The sequence below is a fragment of the Zootoca vivipara genome, chromosome 12 (assembly GCF_965207765.1).
Source record: "Zootoca vivipara chromosome 12, rZooViv2.hap1.1, whole genome shotgun sequence".
Classification (NCBI taxonomy): Eukaryota; Metazoa; Chordata; class Lepidosauria; order Squamata; family Lacertidae; genus Zootoca; species Zootoca vivipara.
This window is the reverse complement of record NC_142595.1, coordinates 16,010,801-16,022,653: the sequence shown is the minus strand read 5'-3', so window position 1 is coordinate 16,022,653 and position 11,853 is coordinate 16,010,801.

Sequence of the window (11,853 nt, the reverse complement as noted above, 5' to 3'; positions counted from 1 at the left end):
ATTATATTTACTGTTTTTAATTAGGTTTTTGTAATTCTGGATTATGCGGAATGCTTTATCTGAGTAGATGTAGCAACCGAGTAATTTCGTTGTTCCCGTAAGGGGACAATGACAATAAAGATATCTTACAAGGCCCTCGGAGCTGGGCCTCACTATGGGCACTCCACAACTGGAGTGGAGGTGCTCCTTCAGGTATACAAGGCCGAGGCTGTTTAGGGCTTTAAAGTTTTTGCCTACAGCTTTGAGGGATGGGTTGAGAGCAGAAGCCCAGACCCATTCAGAGGGTAGGAATGGGAGACATTACTAAGAGCTTTAAGAAAAAATTAGATCAATTTGTGGAAGAGGAAGCTTAAGTTGTACCTCCACTATCGGAGACCGTATGCCTCTGAATACCAGTATCTGGGAACCACAAGCCAGGAGAGAGCATTGTTGAACTTAAGTCGTCTTAGCAGACTTTGAATCTGATTGGACAGTGTGAGAACAGGATCCCGGGCTAGATGGGCCTTTGGTCTGATCTCCCTGTGTTGTTATTAAGAAATATTTGAGACCTGTAGGCCAAAGAGGACTGGAGCATGCCTTGGTTATAGTGGGTGTACGCCCTCCAGAGCAGTAGCAGGTTTTTTGGGCAGCTATAAGAGATCTAGTTGATGCAGAAAAGGTATACCGTATGTCAGTGTAGAGTGGAGTCTTTGATGAATGAGATTCTGGTTGAAATCCTCACTCAGTTATGAAGCTCACTCGGTGACATGTGGGCCAGTAATTTCTCTCAGCGTGAGCTTCCTCACACGTTTGTTGCAAAGGTGCAATAGGTGGAGAGAGAGGGGAATATATCCAACTCTTGAGTTCTTTGGAGAAGAGACAAGATAAAAACTGAAATGGGATCCAAAGGTTCTAGATTTCTAAAAAAAACAAAAACAAAAAACTTGAGTGATAAAGCTCTTAGCTTATTGGAATAGCCTTGGAGCCAGTGGGTTTGGGCAAGATTAATGATCCGTCCTTAAACATACATACTAGGCAGTAGGTCCGATTGTATTCAGTAAGATTTACCCAAGTAAACATGTTTAGAATTGCATTACAGTCATATCTTGGAAGTTGAACGGAATCTGTTCCAGAAGTCGATTCGACTTCCAAAACATTCGGAAGTGCGGCTTCTGATTGGAGGCAGGAAGCTCCTGCAGCCAATCGGAAGCCACGCCGGATGTTCGGCTTCCGAAAATCATTCGAAAACCGGAACACTCACTTCCGGCTTTCGATCGTTTGGGAGCCGAAACAGCCGAGTTCCAAGGCGTTTGGCAACCAAGGTACGACTGTAATTTAGTTGAGCCCTACTGATTTCCATGGAACTCAAGTTCATGTCTTGACTGACATTGCATCTGCACCATGCATTTAAATCACTAGTAGGCCACTTTAACAGCAATGGCTTCCCCCAAAGAATTATGGGAGAGTTTGTGAAGGGCGCTGGAGTTGTTAGGAGACCCCTATTCCCTGCACATTGCTACAGTTCCCAGAGTTAACAGAGGATAGGGATTGATTATTAAAACCACTCTGAGAATTGCAGTTCTCTGAGGGGGAATAGGGGAGTCTCCTAACAGCTCTCAGCTCCCTTTCAATCTATAGTTCCCAGGATTCAAGGGAGGGAGCGGAGAAGTGCCATGACCTTTAGTGTGGCATAATAGTGCTATAAATGTATGATGCAGCTGTAGCCTTTCATATTGCATTCGTTTTAGTGGGAAGTACTTTCCCCACACCCCAAAGCCAAGCTAAATCCAAACCAGAATTATTCGATCACTGTTTAAGTGTTCTCCAAATCTCCATAGTACTAGTTACAGGTAGGTAGCTGTGTTGGTGTGACGCAGTCAAAACAAAATAAAAAAATCCTTCCAGTAGTACCTTAGAGACCAACTAAGTTTGTCATAGGTATGAGCTTTCGATGAAGTGTGCATGCACACGAAAGCTCACACCTATGACAAACTTAGTTGGTCTCTAAGGTGCTACTGGAAGGATTTTTTTTATTTTGTTTTGTCCAGATCTCCAGCCTCTCAAATCACCCCTGCTGTTCCCATCCTGGAACTCCCCAGCTGGCAGTGGGTGTGGAAAACTCAGCATTGCCTGGGAGTTTGGGGAATTCCTCTCCCTGGCTCTAACAGTGACCACTAGAAGGCACTCAAACTCCAGTTTTCTACCAAGTCTATTAGGTAGAAAGCAGCTGGGATTTCCCCCAACTCTCTAGCGGGCACATTATTCTTGCTAATAATTTACGATTGTTGCCAATGTAAATGGAAAAGAAATACCCCTAAAATTTCAGGCAGGGAGCAATCTGTTCTTCTTCTGAAAAAATGAGATCAGGCTTCTAGGCTCAGCAATTTATGCAAGTCCAATACCAATTTTTCCCCTAAAGTTGCTCAATTATTTAGAACCTTTTGAGAAAGTTTTCTGCAAAATATGGAATTACTATTTGGGGGAAAGGGGACAATTTGATGCACACAGGGGATATATGGTTTTCTCTGTTAGTGATGGGTTTAGTTATTTCATTTCATTTTGCAAACTTTTGCCTTCAGGGTTTAAAATGGGGGTGGTTCACTTGCAATGCTCCAGAAATTGCTAGACTACAGCTTCCAATGCCACTGGTTATTGACCATGCTGGTACAGTTCAACAATGTTTGGTTAGCTGCCCCTGGTTAAGCTGCCCCTGGTTAGCTACCCCCTGGTTAAGAACATGAGTAGGACCTTCCTGGGCAGGTGTCTCACACTTGAGCTGTAAACAGCTTTCATAATATACAGTATTCATTGAAAATAGCAATAGAATCACCAGACTTTTAAAAAGAAGCAGATACAGTGGTACCTTGGTTCTCAAACTTAATCCGTTCCGGAAGTCCGTTCCAAAACCAAAGCGTCTCAAAACCAAGGCACGCTTTCCCATAGTAAGTAATGCAAAATGGATTAATCTGTTCCAGACTTTTAAAAACAACCCCTTTTAACATGAATTTTACTATCTAACGAGACCATTGATCCATAAAATGAAAGCAATAATCAATGTACTGTACTATAAAATAAATATGTCAGTATTGTAGATGATTAAAAATTAAAATTATTATTATTTTCTTACCTGCACTGATGATAGTCATTGTTTGGATGGGGGGGGGGCTTTTACCCATTTCTGCACTCAATCAGTCAGTCGGTCAGTCAATCAGTAGCTGAACTGGGTTCCACACAGTCACAAAAACAAATTAACTGAAAAAGCCTCAAAAACAAAAACCCAAAATAAATAGCAAAAACAAAAGCACCAAACTTAATCTGTTCCAGAAGTCTGTTTGGCTTCTGAAATGTTCGAAAACCAAGGCGCAGCTTCTGATTGGTTTAGGGGCCCCAGAAAAAATAGCCGACAGCCGTATTGGACGTTTGGCTTCCGAAAAACGTTTGAAAACCAGAACACTTACTTCTGGGTTTTCGGCATTTGGGAACCAAGGTACCAGTGTGTGTGTGTGTGTGTGTGTGTGTGTGTGTGTGTGTGCATAAAATGTTGATGGACTCCAACTCCCATCAGTTCCAGCATAGAAAATACAGACGATAGGAGCTGGAGTCTATAACAACATTCGGAGGCCCAAAGATTTCCCACTCTTGCCATAGGAGTGAAGCTATTTTCTTCTGCGTTCTCTGTGACAGACATATGGTTACTAGCATTTGGCATCTTCAAAGTAAGGCAGCATTCTGTTGGCAGGGTGGCCAACAAGAGGCAAAACTGTTCCATGACTGGTTGTGAGGAAGAATGCAGGCAAGCTATTCACAATCATAGACCAACCTCGACTGCTGAGGTGTAGATACGACAAGCCACATACAATTCACAACTGTGATACTTGGTGGTGACACTTTGCTATGTTCATTCAACACCAGCAGCCCTAGAGGGAACCATATTAAGAACCCAACAGCGGGTGAGAAAGAAAAATAACTACATTTCAATTTTTTATTTGGGGCATTTGCACCCTGCTCTTTGGCCAAAAAGCCTCCCAGACAGTGGCGTGCAGTGAATTTTTTCGTAGGGGCAGGCATAGGCACACTCCGGCTCTCCAGATTTTTGGGACTACGATTCCCATCATCCCTAGCTCACAGGACCAGTGGTCAGGGATGATGGGAATTGTAGTCCCAAACATCTGGAGGGCCAGAGTTTGCCTATGCCTGAGTTAGGGCCAAAGGTACCACTTGCGAGGGTGATGGGGGGGGCACAGATGTTACACATGTGAGCACCGTGTCTTCCTCCTAGAAGCTTCCCAGCTTTGGGGAAGGAGGCAACGGGAACATTTAGGGAAATAGCCTAGCCCCCCTAGTTCACTGACCGCACACCACTGCTCCCAGTCCCAGAGTGGCTCTCATACAATCAAGACAGTCCCTGCCCCTACAGACTTACAGTCTAAAAACAAACACGGCACACAAGGGGGAAAGGACAGGGAGGGAAGAGGAAACTCAAAACTCAGACACCACTCTCTAAACAGCGGTTCCTATAATGAGCAGTTGCCACAGTTCAGGGGCAGGAGGTGCCCAATGGATCTAGCCTCTCACATCACAACTGAAGAAGTGAGCGCTGCTTCTGACAGAAATTCAGAAAAAGGGGGGTTTGAGCAAGTGGGGCAGGCATTGGAGAGGGCATTCCCCCCACTGCCCCACTCTAGCACCACAGAACAGGAGTGGGGAACCTGTGTCCGTTCAGGTGATGTTGGACTCCAGCTCTTGGGGATCATCCGTACTTCGTTTTGTGCTGCATTTCTAGGCACAGGGCCAGGCCTTAAAGCTCTGAGCATTTCTGTTTGTTGTTTGTCCTGGGGAAACTCATGTTTTACCACCAAACTGGAAAATGAGGGAAATGCCAGGATAAGCAAAAAAATATCTGCTTGCCCACAGAGCGCCTGGAAAGTGCAGCACAATAGGAGCTCTGGATGAGTCCTCAGTTTGTCCTCTGCCTCGGGCAGCAAAATGTCTTTGGCCAGCTCTGGTTGCTGTAGAACTATGCAAATTTTAAGGCCAAGACAGTGAATGAGGCAATGAGGAGAAAAAGACCCTGATCAGAAGCTCCTGCCCAAGAGAAAATACACAATACATTGAACACACATGCCTCCCCACCCCATCTGAATCCTGAGTACTATAGTTTAAGGGTGCTGGGAACTGTAGCTCTGCAAAGGATAAACGGCAAGCTTTTCCCAGGATTCTGTGGGGCGGGAAGGGGAAATGTGCTTCCAATGTGTGGTGTGTATGCAGCCGGACTATGAGTGCAGCACACACAGTGTGAGAGAAGGAAGACCTGGCCCAGGGATGGATAGAGGAAGCAGAGGGAGGGATCAGTTAGAAAAAGGGCTTTGTTTAACCAGGAAGAGGGAAATGGAGGACAAGGGCCTAGTTAGGGAAAGTCCACAGTTTTGCGGGCCAGCTGTGAGCTCAACATCTATAGCCAAGCAGAATCTCATTGTTCCAGCTGTAAGGGGAAAGAAAGCACAGATATTATTGGGGGGGGGGAGAAGACATTCATCCATTTGGACTTTGGTCTCTCGTCTTTAGGGTTGCCAGACTCAATAGAGGACAGGACTTCTGTGCCTTTAATTGCCCTGCTCTCTTTTGAGTCTGGAAACCTTAAAGAGAAACCAGCAGACCCTTTGTTTAATTTCCAAGCAAAGGGTCTGCTGGTTTCTCTTTAAGGTTTCCAGGCTCAAAAGAGAGCAGGGCAATTAAAGGCACAGAAGTCCTCTCCTCTATTGAGTCTGGCAACCCTACTCGTCTTCTACTCTCTTCTTGGGGCATGAAACACCCAATCGATTGCTTTCCGTCTTCTAAGGCTGGGATCCTATACATACTTACTGTACAAGGAGTAAGCCTCACCGAATGTACCGGGGCTTAACTTCTGAGTACAATGTGTATTGGATTGTGCTTTAAAATGGCTGGAAGGACTCCTCCTGTTATAAATACGTATCGGACAAATAAAAGAAGCAACTCGCACATGCATACAGTGGTACCTCTACTTACGAATAACTCTACTTACAAATTTTTCTACTTACGAATGGAGCTCCGTCCGCCATCTTGGATGCAGTTTAGATAGGATTTTTTCTACTTACGAATTTTTTCTCCCAATGCATTCCTATGGGATTCGACTTACAAATTTTTTCGACTTACAAATGTGTGTTCGGAACGCATTAAATTCGTAAGTAGAGGTACCACTGTATATGCACACTATGTCTGTCAATCCAGCCAGCATCGTAGCATACAGGAGGAAAGCTGTAGACCGCTCCATTGGGCCACTCTGAGGAAAATGAAAATCCCCCGGCCTACCAATGCCTTTATTGCAGCTGGAGTCCTCCAGAAGTTTTGAACTACAACTTGCTGATAGGTGTTGCAGTCCATTATCATCATGAGGGTGCAAAGGCTGTTTTACGGTATTGGGATCAACACAAAGATCACTTGTTCTTTTCTCAGTTCTTTTTAATAAAAGATCAACTCCTCATGACTTTCTGGTCGGTATTCATTTAATTCACCACATTTATATCCTGTATTCCCCCCCCCCAGAGTGGTCAAGGCAACATTCATAGTTCCCCCTCCACCTCTATTTAATGCTAACAGCAACCCTGTTAGGTAGTTTAAGCTGGTCCAACATCACCCAGTGAACATTATATTCCCCTTAACATTTCTCCAATGAAAAAAGGGAAGTCCGAAGGAAAAGCAGGACATTCCAGGATCTCATCGGAAACTGGGACAGCTTCTGTAAATCCGGGACTGTCCCTGGAAAATAGGGACACTTGGAGGGGATTTGAACCTGGGTTTCCCTAGTCTAACAACTCTCCTAACTACCACACCATATTGAATTTCCCTACTGTTAAAAGTTGCTTCAAAGTATTCTCATTTGGTTCCCCTGAAAAGAAAACCCTAGAGTAGACAAAGTATAGGCTACTTCAGTGCCATTACCCACAATTTCCAGAAAAAAGAAAATGGCACAAATTGTAAAATAATGCAACGACTGAAGACGGAGGACCGAAAGGGGAAGAACATAACATTCTTCTCTATGGCTGTTACAAAAATGGTTAGGCTGCGTACATTAAAGCACATTTTCCTCCTCAAAATATTGATGGGCACCATATTTTCTTAAGGATGTTGCTGAGGATTGTAAACTGTGAGGGGGTAAACTACAGTGCCCATAATTCTTTGAGGGAAAAGAATGTGCTTTGTGTGCATGCAGCTGTACAAATCTTTTAATGCGCATTCACCTGAATATTGGAGGAAAGTATGGAGTTGCTTTATAACCGGGGGGGCGCTTGAGCCAGGGGGCTGCTTTCCCTCATGGCCGCACATTGGCGCTGGGAGTGGCTATAGGCAAAAGGCAGGTGGCAAAGAGTGGGCAGCAGAGCAAAAAGATGTGACTCTTTGAATAATAGGCTACATTCCTGCCATACAAAAAATGCTTAAGGGTGAGTGCAAAGCACAGCCAGCGAAAGGTGTGCTCTGTGGACAAGGGGGTGGTCTAGGGCATATGGGTGTTCTGGGTAGAGTGCCAAAGGCCAGATATGCTCGGAGGGCTGCATTCACGGCTTGAGTTTGCCACACCCTGTTTTATACCATTAATTTATTTGCAATATTTAAAATAACTCTGCTTGCTGCAGGTTCAGGAACGGACAGCAACAAACAACAACCCAAGGGGTCTGTCCTTTCCCATATTACATAGTGTCCTTGTTCATTTCCCCAAATCTCTCTTTGAAATCACTTAGATTCCTTTTCGTGGAAGTCAAGCACTGTGGCATTGCATTGATTCTCTGATAAGACCTAATCAATGGCCGCCCACCCCTCTCCCTTGTTTTTTTATGCAGTGCCCATGTTTCGGTTTCAATCCTTTGCCTTTAATCCTGCCCTACCATTCTTACTAATTTCTCCCTTTCTGGGAATTCAAGAAAGCAGGGGATCCCCCTCATCCCTCCCTCTTCCCTGCCCAAACTCTGCAACTTGGGACTTTCCAAACTGCTGTGCTTGTTATTTCACTTCATGGCCTTGAATGAGGTTAGCCGGGGCTTCCTAGATTCTGTGGAAAAGGTGTGGGATTAAGTGGGGCATAGTGGAGCACAGACCAGGAGCCAGAATCAGGCACAATATGTCTGCTGAACTATTCTAGCTTTGCTAGAAAAGGTTTGCCCTCTCGGCATCTGTCTTCTGTCTGGTGCACATGCCCCTTCTGGTATCTCACCAGGGTTGAAATGAGAGTCAGCAACTGGAAGCCATAACTTACAAGCCTAGAGCCACAGAGTCTTCAGGTGTTGCTGGACTACAGCTGCCATCATCCTTAACTACATTAGCCATGCCAGCTGGGGCTGATGGGAGTTGGAGTACAACAACCTCAAAAGGGCTACAGGCTGCCCACAAGATGCTCGGCCAAACAGAGACGATACTGTTGTTGCTATCTTACCGGTAAAAGTACAAGCCCGACCTGGAAAACTTTACAATCCTTCCAGGTTGGGCTTTACTGCACGGTGGGGGGGGGGAATGCTCCTTTAAAATGTCTACCTGGAGGCTCCTGACATATAAGGGGACAGGTGAATTGTTAATGCAGTATTTATGGTAGGAATGGGGGACTTGTGGTCCTCCAGATGGTGCTGAACTCCAATTCCCATCAGCTTCAGCCAGCATTGCCAGCTTTCAGGGATGATGGGAGTTGGAGTCCAACAAGATAGATAGCTAAATAAATAAATGATAAACATCTGGCAATCCAGAGGTTCCCCTGGTTTGCAGAAACGTTGCATATCATTTGTCAAACTTTGGAACGGTTCATTCCATTTTAAAAAGTTAGTCCCGCTGTTTCACAGCTTCTAATCTAAACGTAATTGCCAAACCTGTTGAGGATTTGCAGTGGCTGTCTACTCAGAAACAAGTCCCGCTGAGTTCCCGTATTATGCAATAGGCTGTCTGTTTTGTGATGACCAAACTCAAAACGCTATAATCACCAGACTGGTCTCAACTGGTTGGCAAGGGAGAAAAATACTGTAATTTTAAAAATGAATAGTAAGGGAAACGCGGTGTTAACAGCCGAGATCTTTCGATAAGGTGAATTTCACCAAGAACAAAGGCGTTCAAGCTATAAAAGAGCTACACTAGATTAACAAGGGATCTCAGGTGGGTCTGATGACAAGGTCAAGCGAGATAAGCAGAGCGCAGGTGCCCATTGGGCAGAAAGCCAAGCCAAAGGAAGAGGTTGTTCTTGGCAAACACAGATTTGAGGGACTTTCTTGTCTATGACCGTATTTTAATCCCCCTCTTCTGCAGCAACAAGCCAACCTTTTGTGCATTCTATAATGTTAATTCTGCTTTTATTATACGTGCTTTGTTCCATCTGAAAGAGCATAGCAGTTGTCAGGTTAACCGAAACTAATCAACGGCCTCCATGGAGACCAGTTCACATTAGGATTCCCCACCCGTGCCTTCAACACCTTGATCATTTGTGCGCCCTCAGACGCACTCACCAACCCACATCGTCCTCCTGCGGTTTCTGCCTTTGCATTACGTTACGCTCAGTGCTTTTTTTTTCTTAAAAAATGTTTAGGGGTACTCTCATTTTCCTACTCATATTGAAATACTGCCCCTCAATGAGGCCAAATTTAGATTCACATAATGTTTAGGGGAGGGGACCCAGGTGGCGCTGTGGGTTAAACCACTGAGCCTAGGGCTTGCTGATCAGAAGGTCAGCGGTTCGAATCCCTGTGACGGGGTGAGCTCCCGTTGCTCGGTCCCAGCTCCTGCCAGCCTAGCAGTTCAAAAGCACATCAAAATGCAAGTAGATAAATAGGAACCGCTACAGCGGGAAGGTAAACGGCGTTTCTGTGTGCTGCTCTGGTTCGCCAGAAGTGGCTTTGTCATGCTGGCCACATGACCTGGAAGCTATATGCCGGCTCCCTTGGCCAATAATGCGAGATGAGCGCGCAACCCCAGAGTCGGTCACGACTGGACCTAATGGTCAGGGGTCCCTTTACCTTTACCTAATGTTTAGGGGTATGCGTACCCCCCCAGAAAAAAAGCACTGGTTATGCTCTAACCAACTGAGCTATCATCCAAAAACTTGCCCAAAGTCCATTACGTGATATCGGTTTCATCACTTTTCAACCTGGCAATGTGTTGCGAATTGTGTTTGTGTGCTATGCAAAAATCACGAAGTGGGGGAAACCTTGGAGGCAACCATTGTCTCTACATAGCTCCATCCTAATTTCAGACATCGTGATTTATCAGTATATACAGGTGAAACTCAGAAAATTACAATACCGTCAAAAAGTGCATCTATTTCAGTAATGCAACTTATTATTTTAATTTTTACAAATGCTTTCTTTTGGAAATTCCACAGTAATAAAACGAGTAGTTACAATACAATACAATACAATACAATACAATACAATACAAATGCAATAGTTACAATAATACAAAAATAAACATAATAAAAATAAAAAATAATCCAAAAATAAAAATAAAAATAATACAAAAATAAAAATAATACAAAAATAAACATTGCTATTACATTTCATTAATTACATTCCATTTATAATTGACAAATAAATTACAATTACAACAAATTACAATTACAAATTACAATTACAATTACAATTACAACAAATAAAGGCTTGCTTTGCATGTCAGGCATCTACCTCATATATTGGTTTCACATTTTAAGTTGTGTTACTGAAATAAATGTATGGAAGTGAGAGCTGGACCATAAAGAAGGCTGATCGCCGAAGAATTGATGCTTTTGAATTATGGTGCTGGAGGAGACTCTTGAGAGTCCCACCATGGACTGCAAGAAGATCAAACCTATGCATTCTGAAGGAAATCAGCCCCGAGTGCTCACTGGAAGGACAGATCCTGAAGCTGAGGCTCCAATACTTGGCCCACCTCATGAGAAGAGAAGACTCCCTGGAAAAGACCCTGATGTTGGGAAAGATGGAGGGCACAAGGAGAAGGGGACGCCAGAGGACGAGATGGCTGGACAGTGTTCTTGAAGCTACAAACATGAGTTTGACCAAACTGCGGGAGGCAGTGGAAGACAGGAGTGCCTGGCGTGCTATGGTCCATGGGGTAACGAAGAGTCGGACACGACTAAACGACTAAACAACAACAACAATAAATGCACTTTTAGACGATATTCAAATTTTCCGAGTTTCACCTGTAGCAATGTTTAGCTGGTGATATATATCACGATTTTTAAAATCGCCCACTCCACACAGGATAAAACGGGGAGGGAAATTTCAACAAAATTCTCCACTGTGTTAAGCTCCTTTGACCATCAAATGCCGCAATCCACACGAATTAAAAAAGGTAAAAGTAAAGGGGCCCCTGACCATCAGGTCCAGTCGTGTCTGACTCTGGGGTTGCGACGCTCATCTCGCTCTATAGGCCGAGGGAGCTGGCGTTTGTCCACAGACAGCTTCCGGGTCATGTGGCCAGCATGACAAAGCTACTTCTGGCGAACCAGAGCAGCGCATGGAAACGCCGTTTACCTTCCCGCCGGAGCGGTCCCTATTTATCTACTTGCACTTTTTATGTGCTTTCGAACTGTTAGGTTGGCAGGAGCTGGGACCGAGCAACAGGAGCTCACCCCATTGCAGGGATTCGAACCGCCGACCTTCTGATCAGCAAGCCCTAGGCTCTGTGGTTTAACCCACAGCGCCACCTGGGCACATCTAAACCACAACAAAGCCAGCAGAACACAAATACCGTAAGTGGGTGTGGAATCTGAGGAAAAGGACCCTTCGGGCTTCCTCTTCCCTCTTCCCGGTCTACATGTCACAACTGCAAAGCAGAGGAACACAGGAAGCCGCCTCATGCCGAGTCCGACCGTTCGTCTATTTAGCTCAA